The sequence below is a fragment of the Suncus etruscus genome (assembly GCF_024139225.1).
Source record: "Suncus etruscus isolate mSunEtr1 chromosome 15 unlocalized genomic scaffold, mSunEtr1.pri.cur SUPER_15_unloc_8, whole genome shotgun sequence".
NCBI classification, from domain to species: domain Eukaryota; kingdom Metazoa; phylum Chordata; class Mammalia; order Eulipotyphla; family Soricidae; genus Suncus; species Suncus etruscus.
The window spans coordinates 5286-20777 of record NW_026060302.1 but is presented as its reverse complement, the minus strand read 5'-3'; the positions used below and the strand labels follow the sequence as shown (position 1 = coordinate 20777).

At 40.4% G+C, this 15492-nt stretch overlaps 1 long non-coding RNA gene across 1 annotated transcript in view; it reads right to left on the bottom strand.

Moving 5' to 3' along the window:
• The window catches only part of LOC126000502 (uncharacterized), a 35074-nt gene extending 20048 nt beyond the window's left edge, over nt 1-15026 (bottom strand). Inside the window, exons 1-2 of the long non-coding RNA XR_007492776.1 lie at nt 14949-15026; nt 13689-13769 (exon numbers count right to left, since the gene is read on the bottom strand). This is a non-coding gene — a long non-coding RNA (uncharacterized LOC126000502). The remainder of the gene's footprint in view (nt 1-13688; nt 13770-14948) is intronic.
• Between the last annotated feature and the right edge of the window lie 466 nt (nt 15027-15492).

The window sequence follows — 15492 nt, the reverse complement described above, 5'->3', positions numbered from 1 at the left end:
ATACATCATACAAACAACCACAATGGGGATTCATCGTATTCATTCCTATTAAGCAATCATACCTAAAAATGACCAGTAAAACATCAATGATAATCGACAAATAAAGGAAATGATCATTAAGTATTCATAATAGATCTCTGAGAAATATAAAACAAGATATATGCTGCTGTAGATTTTACCGATGCAATAGGGATTTTCTTGATCTTCTTATCATCAAAATTGATCCAATACTGTTCTGTGGCAATTTTACAATATGAAGTACAATGTCCATAATGAACTTGACCAAAATGATTTGATACTGATGATAAATTATATTTTTCAATCTTGTTATTATCTTCTTGAGTGAATTCTGCTAAATTGAGGTCTTCCAAAGGAAAATCCACATAAGTGTATAATTTTTTAATCTGTTTTCCATCAAAAGCAAAACGTTTCAAATGAATTATCAATACAGGAGGTATTTTCCATAAATATGTTTTCTTTGAAAAATCTCTTTTAGTGTTGCAATTATTGCAGTGAATTCTATTGTTATCTCTCAAATCTTCTTCTTTAAAAAATTCAACAAGGCATTCCTGTAAAGTACATTTATCTGCAGACTTGACAGCCAGGGACAACTGAACAAATGTTTCATAAACCTCAGACTTTTGGTAACATGTAAGACACTGTAGTATAGATTTAAACTGTCCTTGAAAGGTATCATAGATAATAGATTTGCAAACTCTAAATTGTTCATATTTATCATTGTCTATAAAGTGTACAGTTTCATCTGTTATTGAATTTTTAAGCAAATCTTGATGTAGTCCTTCTATAAGAAACATTAATAATTCGTGAGGATCCTGTTGGTTGTGTCCAGCAAATTGGTCATTGAGTAAACTTATTGTTGCTTTGAAACTTTCAGGATTGAAATACTTATGGCATCCATTTCCCATGATTTTGATAAGATGACCAAATTCATCTGCTAATTTACCTTTATGTCCCTTTGGATTTTCTCTGTTAATATCTTTTTTATAATGATCTTGATAAAAATACTGAGTCAAGTCTGTAATATTATACAAGCATTGCAATATTGAATTCATGTAACATGAGTTACCCAAATTTTGTAATCCAGTGAAAACAGGTTTCTGTTTTTCTATATGTAGTCCAAACTGTAAGGATTTTTCACTTTTGTCAGATTCACTGAGAATATGAGGTATGAAAGTTAATCCCTCACTTACTTTCCCAGTCACCTCAGCAGCACCACAACTGTCAGTATCTTGAGCACTCTGTACTTGATGTGGGGAGGAATCTATAGTCCTAGCAACCTGACCTTGATCATCAGTGCTAGTCCGATTTCTTTTTTTTTTTTTTTTTGGTTTTTCGGGCCACACCCGTTAGATGCTCAGGGGTTACTCCTGGCTACGCGCTCAGAAATTGCCCCTGGCTTGGGGGGACCATATGGGACGCCGGGGGATCGAACCGTGGTCCTTTCCTTGGCTAGCGCTTGTAAGGCATACACCTTACCTCTAGCGCCACCTCACCGGCCCCCGCTAGTCCGATTTCTAACGAGACGCAAGGGGACCCAAAATTTCTTAGGAGGGTTGTCATTTGTAGAAACATAAGCATAACCCCTCCCTCTCAAGAGGAGATAACCAGCAATCCATTTTTTATCCTCTTTTATCCAAATTGGAATATTTGTTGTTTCTTGTCTCTGATTATCTTCTTTAAAATGTTTTTCCCCTGCTGTATAGCTCTCTCCCTGAGGTAAATTTAGATAATTTAGTGTAATGAGAGTCAAAGATAACAGCTCCGTTGGCATTAAACCTCTTTTTCTATTCTTTTGCAACTGAGTTTTCAGAGTTCTATGGGCTCTTTCCACAATTGCCTGTCCTTGACAATTGTGGGGAATTCCTTTAAGATGTTTTTATCTGCCATTCATTACAAAAAAATTCAAAAGTTTTACTTATATAAGATGGTCCATTATCAGTCTTAATAGAATACGGAATACCCATAACAGAAAAACATTGTAAAAAGAAAACTGCAAACTGCCTTAGATTTTTGAGAAGACATAGGAATTGCCCAAATAAATCGAGAATATGTATCCACTACCACATGAAGGTATGGTTTTTTGGGAAATAAGTCTGTTTGAGTTACATCCATTTGCCACAATTCGTTAGACTGCAAGCCTCTTGGATTTGCTCCTGCTATATGAGTCTTTTGTGCTAGTGGGGCACATATGTTACATCTTTTTATAATTTCTCTCGCTTGCCTCCATGGAATTTGATAATTTACATGTAAACGACGAGCATTTGTGTGTAAGGCTGAATGTTCCTCTACAGGTGATTTAAATATAGGCATTGCCAACAAATCAGCAGTTTTATTTCCTTGAGCCATTGGCCCTGGAAGGCCTGAATGAGCTCTAATATGTGTGATGAAGATAGGTTCAGTTCTTTTTTGAATAATGTGTTGTAACTTTTTTAATAAATTTTGTATAATAGGACTATGAGAATTGAGGGAGGCAGTGGCTACCACCGGGCATAAATTTACAACATATAAAGAATCAGAAACGACATTCATGGCTTCAGATACATTTTCTAATAGATAAATTAACGTTGCTAATTCAACTTTCTGTGCAGACTTATATTTGGTTTCTATTGTTATGTTCATATTTTCCCGGTTATTCCGCCTCGTCCCCCACTTGATCCATCTACATAAAAAACTTTTGCATTGGGAATAGGAGAATCCCTCACAATTGAAGAGATAACAAACTGAGTCTTTTTCAAAAAGTCCCAGGTCTTTCCTTTTGGATAATGAGAAGAAATCTCTCCTGTAAAATCTGAGAGAGCCCTTTGTAGAGATTCATTAAGAGGCAATATTAATTCAATTTCCTTTTTTGGTATTGGCAATACTATTATATCTGGATCAAAGCCTAACAAAGATATTGATCTGAGTCTTGCTTTGATAATCAATTCTGAGATTAGTTGCAGGTAAGATATCACAGACTGAGGCTGTTTGTTATGTAAATACACCCATTCCAAAGGACCAGCCTGTTGCATTAAAGCCGCAGTAGGTGTTTCTTTTGTAGGGAAAATTAATAAAAATACCTTCTCTCCAGGGATAAATCTTAAAAGAAATGATTTTTGCAGTCTGTTCAAGAAAATGTCCAATTCATTTTTAGCAGCTTGTGTTAAATTTCTGGGACTATCTAATGCAGGATTACCTTCCAAAGTTTTAAACAGATTAAACAGCTCTGCATTTGAGATTCCTAATGCTGGGCGGAGCCAATTTACATCACCCAAAAGTTTCTGAAAGTCATTAAGCGTTTTTAAGGTTCTCTTTTTTTATGGAAATTTTTTGTGGACGTATTGATGTTCTGTCCAAAATAAAGCCCAAGTATTGATATGGTGGCATGGTCTGTATTTTTTCTAAAGCTATTTTCAGTCCTGCCATTTGCAAACAATTGATCACATAAGCATATAATTTCTGTAAATCTGTTTCATTATTCATTGTAATTAAAATATCATCAGTGTAATGATAAATTATAGCTTGAGGAAATCTTTCACGAGCAGGGCTCAAAATTTTGTCCACAAAATATTGACACATAGTTGGTGAATTTAGCATGCCCTGAGGGAGAACAGTCCATTGAAAACGCCTGCAAGGGTGAGTATTATTAATAGAAGGAACTGAGAATGCAAAACGGTGTTTATCATCTGGGTGAATAGGAATATGATAGAAGCAATCTTTTAGATCAATTATAATTAGTGGCCATTCCTTAGGGATTACTACAGGTGATGGTAAACCTGTCCTGTAATTTTCCCATAGGTACCATAGATAAATTCACAGCTCTCAGATCCATTAACAATCTCCATTTACCAGATTTCTTTTTTATGGTAAATACAGGTGAATTCCATTGAGAAAATGAAGGCTCAATATGTCCTAATTTTAGCTGTTCTTCCACTAATTCTGTCAGCACCTTTAATTTATCAGTTTTAAGGGGCCACTGGCCTATCCAAATTGGTTCATCAGATTTCCATTTTATTTTTATTGGTGCTGGGGTTTTTTCTGGCAGTGGCCCCTACCAAAAATTTTGGGTTTTTAATTCAGAAGAAGGTTCAGGCTCACCTTGAGCTAATGGAATATGGAATTCTGCCTTCCATTGTTTATGCAAATCACGGCCCCATAGGGATGGTGAGAATGGGCCCACATGAGGTCTGATTATAGCTTTTTGATTTTCTGGGCCATAAAATACCATGGTTCTTGTGCTTAACAAGCAAGAACTCAGGCCTCCTATTCCTTTTAATGAATATGGAATTCTTGCAGGAGACCAATTTTTTGGCCATTCTTTATCAGAAATTACAGTGATCTGAGCACCTGTGTCTATCATGCCATTGAAGAATTGCCCTTCTATATTAAGTTTAATCATTGGATTTTCATCTTTACATTTAGTAATCAGAGCCACTAATGGGTTTTTGGTAGCCCCTGGATCTGTGCTTCCAAAACCTCCAGTTCTTATCTTATCTGAAGTCCCAAATTTAACATAAGGTATTATTACTATTTGGGCAATCGTCTCCCCTTTTTTGAAAGTCCAAGTAACTGGTACATTGATAACTACAATAATTTCTCCCTTTGAATCTGAATCAATAACACCTGTGGTTACTGATATACCTTTTACATTAAGGGAACTTCTGCCCAGAATCAAACCCATTGTATCTGGAGGTGGTGGTCCCACTATGCCTGTGTGTAACATATAAGGGCATTCTCCTGGGTAAATTGTAATGTCCACTGGGCAAGTTATATCAAGCCCAGCACTGCCCACAGTGGCATGTGTTAATTCATTAATTGAGATTAATCTTCTTGGGCTGGGCTGGGAGAATTATGGTTTGATGACTTTGCCCCTGATTTGTAAGGGCCTGGGGATTGGCCCTGTAGGGCGTTTCCCTGTTTTTTAATTGTAGATCCTGGAGGAACTGAATTTAACAAAAGACGGCAATTCCTCTTAATATGCCCTTGTTTTCCACAGTGGTAACAAGAAAATTGTCTTCTAGGGTTTGTATTAAAAGTTCTTCCTATGTTATTACTATGGGGATTTCCAGATCTACAGTCTTTTGCCCAGTGGTAACCCTTATTACATTTTGGGCAGAGACCTGGTTTTCGGGCAAGTTTTTGTCCCCTTTGGTAAAGAGGTATATTTCCTTTAGTAATTGCAAAGGTTTGCACCTGATCTGAATTTGCTAATGAATGGGGTATATCATAAACATTCCTACAGGCATATAAAAATTCATTTAAATCAGCTTTTTCCTGCAATGGAGCCAATACCAATTTGCAAGCTGAATTAGCATTATGATAAGCCAAACATTTTTCTAGAAATTTCCTCACCTCATCATTTTAACTTGTATTTTAAAGCATCTTTTGAGTTTAGCCACAAATTCTACATAAGGCTCTTGGGGACCTTGGATGATTCTTAAAAAGGTTCCCTCACCAGTACTGTTAGTATCAATTCTTTCCCATGCAGATAATGCAATGTCTTTAATTATTTTTGAGATTTCCTTTGGTAAAGCTGCTTGTGTCTGTATATCTGAATATTGATTTTCTCCCATTAATATTCATATGAGAGATTAACCCCTGCCACTCGTTTTTTGGTTCCATCTGGACTATATAGTTGGATTTCACACCCTCTGCATATAACATTTCCCATTCAGTTTCGCTGTTTAGATGGCAGGCATATTTCAGCAAGTTTTTTAAAGTCATGCAGAGTCCAAATTGATTTTCGACACCACATGCTTAGCACCTCCTGACAATATGGAGAGGTAGCCCCATATTCTTTACATGCTTTCTTAAACCGTTCTACATCCTCCATTTCAAGAGGTTCATAATTTGAAACATATACTGTTGAAATGGAGTTGAGGCTGGATTAGCAGAAGTACCTTGCACAGGACTCTGATGCCTGAGGTGTGGAATACTAGAATGTGGTTCATTGTCTGAGTTGGCATTAACATGTGAGTCCATACTGTGAACAGAATCAGGACTCTCTTGTGGACTTAGCACTGGAGGCTGATCATATCAGTGTCAAGATCTTGATTTGGATTATGAGTATCTAAATTACGTGTCCGAGTTGATTTTTTACCGGCAAAAATACCTATACTTTTGCTGCCAGTGTTAGATTTATCAGCCTGTATCTTAGTCTGAATTTTCGTAGGAAAAATTTTTTTATTGTCCATACTGGTCATCACTTTACAATTTCCACATTGTCTATTTCCTAACCACCAGCCAATGCCTATGCATATGGTAGTCATATTAGCCAACACAGAAATTCCACAAACTATGACTAATGAAGACCACTCAAGCAATGCAAATATTGGAGTAGAAATTTTTGATTGAATTGTAAGCAGCAACCATCCAACGACAATGCTATTTACTAGTATCAAACCAAGTGGTTTATATCCAAGCAGAGTAATGCACTTGAGTAATGCCGAACCGATGTATTTAATAACAGATGGCATAGTGAGCGTGAGTATTCATAATAACCAGCCAAGGATCTCCAGAGGTGATTTCCAATAAAACATGTCACTTACAGTTCCAGAGGGTCCAGATTCACCTGTTCCGGGCGCAAATGTGGGGGTAGGTCAAACCCCTTGTTGATGGTCTCCAAGTCAAAGAATGATTCCCAAAAAGATAAATTGAATCCCATCCTTCCGTCCCCCCTTTTGGGGGAGACTTTGATAATAATGTCCGGAGTAAATAATCAACGAATGCAAAAGATCAGGGGACCAAAGGTTCAGCAAGGAAAGTCTTTTGTCAGTTGCAGCCAGCTCCAAAAGGCAAACCGAACCAGCAGTCAGTTCTGGCAAAAGAGCTCCCTATGCCTCCCCAACAAGCTTTTTATTTCATTCCTTAATCACCCCCACCTGGAAGATCCAGGTGGGATGACAGGCAAAAACAATATTACAAAAATTACTCAACACATAGTCATAGGTGGAACTCAGTGGCCCTACATATATTCTAGATGGGTTCTCTCATGGGAACGTGGGAAATTGGGGAATTGATACTGAGGTTTCTAAACCCACTCACTCCTTATCATTTCTGCTCAACAGGTGAAGTTGCTGGTTTAGAGTGAGACTTTTTTTCTTAAAATTATTACTGACTCACAGTATTTAGCTAACAACTTTAATCCCCTCTGGCACACTGCCTTCAGATATAATCCTTAAATATCTGCTCCCACAGATGCAGCCATCACTTCTACTCTGTTTTGTCTTCTGTACAAATCACCCATCCAGGGCTCATGGTAGAGATAATACAGACTCCTGACCAGGGTTTTCACCTCCCTAGAGGAGGAACTAGGCACCTTGCATTCTAATGTGAAGCAGTTTCATACCAGTGATGCCAGCCAACCTCTTCCTCAAGAACTGCTTATTATACAGTACTGTTTGGCCTGGAACAGAGGACCATAATTCCAGAGGGTTATGTGAGATCAAATTTAGCAGACTGCTGTTTAAAATTTTCCATCCTTTACCTTGTATTGCAGATAATGATCCCTCTGAAGTGGACAGAGTCATTTGCATTATTTTCATGAGATATTTTAGAATTTTCCTTAAAGTAAAGAGGAAACTAGAACCCAGAAACATTTTAATACAAAAAAGTTCTCATTACAGGTGAGTCTCTAGGTTGTTTTTGGGGAGCTGGCCCTGTTTCTAATGAGGACCAGAAGCTGATCAAAGCCAAGACACTCAGGGATGAGATAATGTGGAGAGTTGGGCCAGAACTATGATAGCACAGGAGATAGAAAATTGTCCTTGCTATGGGCCACTTGGTGGTTTGATCTCCCGCATAGCATGTGGTCAGTCCCTGGAGCCTGCCAGGATTGATTTCTGAGATCAGAGCAAGAGTAAGCCCTTGTGGATTTCTGTTCTGGGTCCTAGGAAAAATGCTTCAGGGAGCTAGAAGAATTATGTGGAAACCATTGAAAATATCTCAGTAAGGCTAACACCACAGGGCAATGGGGAGTTTGCTCAAAGGCACTGACCCTGTTTCAAACACTGGCACCCCTGATGAGTGAGAAAACGGAATTTAACCAGGAAGTACACCTGAACATCAAAATATATGGCTCCAAACAACCAAAAACAATCACGTGGGCAGGAAGCCTGAGAAAAGGGAGATTTTCAATTTTCCACTTTGCTCAGTGCTGGAGCCAGAGCAAGTGGACAATGGGGAAGGCACTGCCTGCAATAATACTCCACACACACACAAGAGTGTAAAACGAGGCAAGAACGTCAAAGACAAAGCCATTTACCTACTTGCCAGCTGCTCCAAATCAGGAGCTAGCAAGCCTGCAGCAAAAGGCTCCTTCCTCTCAGCCTCAGTTTGACTTTATTGCTAGTGTCCCTCCCCTAAAAGGAAGGAGGGAAAAAACAGGCAGAAAGAACAGATATAAAAGAGAAATATTATATGGGCCTCTATATACCTCTCATACAATAAGACCAAGGGTGCTTTTGTGCAGTCCCCAATGTGGATAATAAAGTTGTTTCACTCAGGGGGATGTGAACCATACAATTATGTGTGTGAGGCTGAGTGAAAGCTTGCCACAACCATGTCACCTGTAAGCTTCTAAACCCTCCTAGGTGGTTTGCTGAGCAAATGTCACATGGTTTCCCCAATACAGTACATGTGTGAGGCTTCACACCACTGTGAATTCTTCCATAACTACTAAAGTCTGAACTCTGAGCAAAGGTCTCCCAAAATACCTTACCTTCTTATTAAGGTTTATAACCCATATGTATTTTCGAATTTATTTTTGGACCACACCTCTCAATGCTCAGGACTTACACTGGCTGTGAACTCAGGAGTCACTCCTGGTCCTGCATGGGACACCCTGTGGGATGTTGAAGATCAAATCTGAGTTGGCTGCAACAGGGCATTATGCCACTATCATAGTATGTATTATAAAGCACTGAGTATTAACTTAAAGCTTCCTAAATTACATATGTTTAGGCAGCTTTTCTTCAGAATAGACCATCCTATTTAAAGCAAGGTTTAAAGATCAACGAAGACCTTCCCACATACAATATACATACTAGTAATACTCTGGTTTCTCTTCAGATTGTATAAATCTTTTGCTTTTTACAATATACACACTAGTTTCTCTCCATAATGCAGATTCTTTTACAGAGAAAACATTCAGAAATAAAATTTTGCTCCTATTCCTGATATATGAAAACATTCTCCTCGGTTTAAATTCATTGTTATTTCTTTTTTGAGCCACATGTTTGGGTACTATGTGGTTATTTCAGGTTGGCAGGCTTGGGGGAAATCTAAAAAATGCCAGTAATCTTACTGGTGCAGGGGCATGGAAGGAAAATACACCATCCCTGTTTAACTATGTTCTGACACATCATATATAATTTTAATATATGTGAAACGATCTGAGGAGGAATTAAAGATCTTCCCACACTTCTGAGGCACCTCAGGTGTCTCTACAGAATGAGTTCTCCTATCATTCCTAAGGTATTAGGGGCATTCAAAGGCTTTCCCACACTCCTTACATGCAAAAGATTCTTATTAAGTATGAATAATTTAGTGCCTAGCAAGGCTTGAAGATCAACTGAAACTCTTCACACATTTCTTACTTGCATAAGGTTTCTGACCACAATGGATATTTAAATGGCTGTGACTCTTGAAGAATGAAGACCTTCCCACAACCCATATATAAATATATATGGAGAGGGTTTGCATCTAGTATGAATTTTCCTGTTTGATAAGGTCTGGGAAATAAGTAAAGACATTCCCAAACACAAAGTACGTTTAAAACTTTTATCTATTTTAATGGTCCACTGCTTATAAGTCTTAAAGATAGTGAAGGCCTTCCCAAATTTAACAGGTATAAGCCTTTCTCCATTATACATTTTGTTCTTAGAGAAGTCTGCAGATCAACAGAATGCCTTACATGCTGACATGTTCAAGGCTTGTCTCCAGTATGAATATTCATGTGAGAAGAAAAAATTGATAATAGAGTTAAGGTCTGCCCACACTCCTGACATATGTAAGGTTTCTCTCCTTTATAAAATATTTTGTCTATTAATGACTGAAGTTCAAGTGAAGGCCTTCCAACACTCCTGACATATATATGGTTTCTCTCCTGTATGAATTCTCTTGTGCCTATTAAGATATGAGGATTGAGAAAATACCTTCCCACACTCCTGACATGTATTTTGCTTCTTTCACGTCTGGACTTCCTTAGTGTCTCTCTGGCATGAAGGTTGACTCAGGGCATATCCACCCTGTAGACCCTCAGGGGTACCTTTGTACTGAGGGTGTCTGAGGGAACTTCAAGGTGCAGGGCACACACATAGTCCCCCCTCCCTCCACATTGCTTACACTCAGATGGCTCCACTCTACGGGTAATGTGCTGGTTAGCTTGAGATTGTGAGGGGCTCAGAGCAAACACTGTTGTTCGCCTTTCCCAGGATGGTCCCACTGTGGGGGTCTGAGTCCAGGGACTGGGCAGAGCAGATTCAGGGGAGTTTTGCACAGTGGTCACTGGATCTAGCATAAAAAATCTCTCATCACTCTGGTCCACTTCACAACAGATGCCCCCTGATTCTTCACTCCCATTGGGGTATGGCCAGGATGATTTCCCCCAGACTGCGACCTGCGGCACAGAATCAGCTCCATCTAACTGGGTCTGGCTGTTTCTCTGTGAAACAGCAGAGGGTTAGTTCAGTTACTTGTCTCTCCCTAGAATTTCTCCACGTTCATTTTTTATTTGTTTCTTTGTTTTTGCTTTTTTGCTTTTGGGCCACACACAGTGACACTCAGAGTTTATTCCCTGACTCTGCTCTCAGAAATCTATCCTAGCAGGCTTAGTGGAAGCTAGACATCAAACCAGTTCTCAGGATACTCTGCAGTGCAGAGATTATTAACGATGTCAAAGGGCTGTTCCAAAGGGTCCAATTTACAAATACTATGTGCTTGCAGCATTGAGTATTCAACCACCACAATCATAACATTGAATTGGAACTTGAAAAACTTACCACCCCATACTTTTTTGGATATTCCATTTCAAAATCAAATTGCTGAAATGTCATTATCGGAACTTGTGGTCTGCTATCTAAAATCAACCCAAATATGAAATGTTAGATTTATTTGAATGGGCTGAGGCCGGAGCGATAGCACAGCAATATGCATGTGGCTAAACCAGGATAGATCTAGGTTCCCATATGGTCCCCCAATCCAGGAGAATTTTTCTGAGTGCATAGCCAGGAGTAACCTCTGAGTGTCACTAGACATGGCCCAAAACCAAAAACAAACCAAAAAATGAATTATTTGAATGGGTTGGATAGGTAGCAGTGGTAGAGCATTTGCCTTTCACGTGGCCAACCCAGGACAAATCTGGGTTCGATTGCCAGCTCCTATAAGGTCCCCAGAGTCTGTCAAGAGCAATTTCTAAGCACAGAGCCAGGAATAACCCTGAGTGCCATGGGATGTGGCCCAACCCCCCTCAAAATATTAGTTGAATGAAACCTGGTATTGCAACAAAAGTGATAGAATGAGTACACGTTTTAAGGTACCGTATTTTCCGGCATATAAGACGACTTTTGAAACAAAAAAAGTCAACCAAAAATCGGGGGTCGTCTTATACGCCGAGTATATACTGAAAAATGTTTCAATATGCCGTAAACAAAAATTGTCTGAATACTGCCACAAAACAAATTTTCAACTCGATCCTGCACCAATTACTGCCAGGCTGCTCAGACCGCTCTCTAACTCAGCCAATCCAAGCAGGCTTTTTATGTATGCAAATTATACAGTGTTCTGTACCCGAATCTACACTGTAAAAGCCTGCTCAGATTGGCCAGAGTCAGAGAGGACGTCTATTACAGTTGAACGTTTGGATCTTTGCTTGTTGTGATTGGCTCACTGTGGAAGATACAGTTGCAGCACAGGAACATTCTGTCACATACAGCAAATATAGGCCTAAACCTATGTTTTAACTGTAAAATTAGGGGGTCTTTTTTTGTGTGGTTTTTTGGTCATACTCGGCAGTGCTCAGGGGTTACTTCTGGCTCCATGCTCAGAAATTGCTCCTGGCAGGCACAGGGGACCATATGGGACGCCGGGATTCGAACCGATGACCTCCTGCATGAAAGGCAAACGCCTTACCTCCATGCTGTCTCTCTGGCCCCGGGGCAGGGTGGTCGTTTTATATGCTGGAAAATACGGTACTAAGTCAGCTTAGAGAAAAGAGAAGATAAGTCAGAAGGATTGCAGTGAATTGCTTAGTACACATGAGTGAATTTCAGTGATTGAGTGAATACATATTTTAAGTACTAAATCAGTTTTGAGAAAAGAGAAGATAAGTCAGAAGGATTGCAGTGAATAATTCAGTGCGGATTTCCCTTGGCAACCGAGTAAATATACGTAGTGGTACATAGAGTAAGCCCCATGGTGAGGGAGTTTTATTTGAAACTAGTTGACTTGAGTTTTATTCTAGGCATCCCAAATACTCCCTAAAGCAATGAAGGAATAATTGGCTTGTGCAGATGAGGAGTAACTCCTGAGTATTACTGATTCATCCCATACAACAAATATAAAATTTCTTACGGTTTGGGGCCAGAGTGGAAGCAGAGCAATAGGGTGTATGCTTGCACTCAGGTGACAAAGGACAGACTCAGGTTCAATCCCCAGCTTCCTATATAGGCCCAACAGCCAGGAGTAACTCCTGAGCACAACCAGGTATGCCCCCTAAAAGAATTTCTTAGTATTTTTAATGATCATGTCAAATACATAGTATAGAGGAGAGGCTGTTGACCTTCCAAGTGGTGGACCATGTTTGCCTCTAGTATCCCATATGGCACCTGAGACCATTAGGCGCTAATCCGAAGAAAGGAGCCAGATTAAACCTTAACAGCACCAATAAGTAGGCATCAAAAACAGGAAAAAAGAACCCCTCTTTGGAATACCAAATACCATCCTCAAGTACATGCTGAAAGGACGTGTAGAAAGACTGGTGAGAGGGACATCTAGCTACTGCTGAGAAGGACATCCCAACACTGGACTATGCAACCAGACAGAGGGCACAAATGGTAGGTGAAGGCACAGAATCTCAGCTTCTGTTCTAACAATTCACAGAAAGGGAACTATAAAGAGCAAAGCTAACGCAGCAAAATTCCAGAACATATCGGGATTCAGTAGCAATGGCAGTGAATTGGAATGGAAAAGACCCCCACCCCGATCAAGCAGCCTGACACAAAATGCTCAGCACTCACATTTCTGTAGGCCCAGGATGCTATACACATTAGGGCAGGGGTCCTCAAACTTTTTTTTTTTGGTTTTTGGGCCACACCCGGCATTGCTCAGGGGTTACTCCTGGCTGTCTGCTCAGAAATAGCTCCTGGCAGGCACGGGGGACCATATGGGACACTGGGATTCGAACCAACCACCTTTGGTCCTGGATCGGCTGCTTGCAAGGCAAACGCCACTGTGCTATCTCTCCGGGCCCCCTCAAACTTTTTAAACAGGGGGCCAGTTCACTGTCCCTCAGACCATTGGAGGGTCTGACTATAGTAAAAACAAAACTTATGAACGAATTCTTATGCACACTGCATATATCTTATTTTTCAATGAAGAAACGAAACAGATACAAATACAATATGTGGCCCGCAGGCCATGGTTTGAGGACCACTGCATTAGGGTCTGAGTTAGGGGATTATTCCCACACTTACCTGGAAACATGCCTCGTTGCAGCCTTTCAAGGTCTCCTACTTCCAACCAGGAGATCAGCGCAGGCTTCACCCCACACTGCCCTGGCAAAGAGGTATCATTCATGGGTAAAAGACAGGGAAGAGGATAGTACCTCAGGTATTTTCTGGGTCCCTAATGAAAGAGGCTAAAACATGGAACAGATAAAGGACAGAATCTCTGCTCTACATATGCACGCTGCTTATTACACAGACGAGACCAGGTTGATATGGAAGTTTCCAACAAGGAGGCAGCAATAGTACAAAATGAGCTCACAAATGAACAAAACACATTGATCATGGCACCCTCTATAGTTCCCTGAGCCCTTTGTAAAATGAGCACAGAATACAGAGCTAGGAGTAATCTCAACTACCACTAAGGTATGCAAAGACCAATCATGTCATAAAGAGTAAGGTCTTTGGGGCCAGGGTGATAACACAGCAGTTGGGCATTTGCCTTGCACACAGCCAACCCAGGATGGACCCTGGTTCAATCCCATTCATCCATATTATCCCCAGAGTCTGCCAGGCCTAATTTCTGAGTGCAGATACATGAAATACACTTGATCACTGGTAGGTGTGGCCCAAGAACAAAAATAAATTAAGGGTTTGAACAATAGTACAGGGGGGCGCATACTTGCCTTGCACAGACTGACAACAATTTGGACACCTGAATCACATATAGGATTCATTATGCTTCACAAGTAGTTTTCTCTTTATTGAGTTTCGGCCACACTTGGTGATGCTCATGGATTACTCCTAGTGATTACTCTGGGATTACACACTTGGGATGCTCAGAGAATCACTCCAGAAAGCCTCTGGAGATCATTCGGATGCTGGGGATTGAACCTAGGTCAGCCTCTGTCAAGGCAAACAACCTATCTTTCATTCTATTTTCTACCCTAGCAGTGTTTTTGAGTATAGTCATAAGCAGGCAAAATTCCTGAGAAATGCAAGATATGGTCCAACCCAAAACAATTATACTGTGGCCAAGATAGGAAGCAATGAATTGGGGAAGAGTTTGCATGCAAGAGCCTCAGATGAGCTCCCATTCCCACAGAATTTTTCAAGAAGCAATGAGGCTACCCCAGTCTCTGAGTGCCATTGGGTGCTTATGAACTCATGAAGAGAACTTGACCCAAGGTCAGAACAAGAGCACTGTGATAGGCCCTTTGTCTTGCATGAGGTTGACCCAGGTTCAGTCTATCAGCTTGGCCCTCACAGATGCCCCAACGGGGCTCTCACCTATGGCCCGCAGGTGCTGGTAGGTCTCTAGCATCACATCTCTGTAGAGGTTCTTCTGAGAGGGGTCCAGGCACAGCCACTATTCCTGGGGTAAGCTCACAGATATTCGTGGGAAGGTCACAGTAACCTGAGTAGCAATACATCAGGGAGTCATGGACAGATGCAACCTGAATCTACACTGAAGAAGACTTCCTAGGACCTGATTCAAGGACAAAGCCCCTTTACTTGAGAGGAACCAGCCTCCATGTTCTCTCTACCACCATCATCCCTGGAAAATGGGACAAGCGATTCACTTCGAGGAAGGCCCAACAGCCAACATGACCCATGGAGGTGAAATTATGCACACACAGCAAGGTCAAACACAAGCACAAAACCAGAAGGATCTGTAAAGTCAACTCTGGGTGATGCCTACAATGGTAAACACATACAATTCCATTCCAACCCCAGGCCAGACTCTGCACAATGCAAAGAGTGAGAAGGAAAATCCATGGTTTAGTCAGGGACTCAAATCTGTGCTCTTGGTTATCAGCACTCACAATTCACC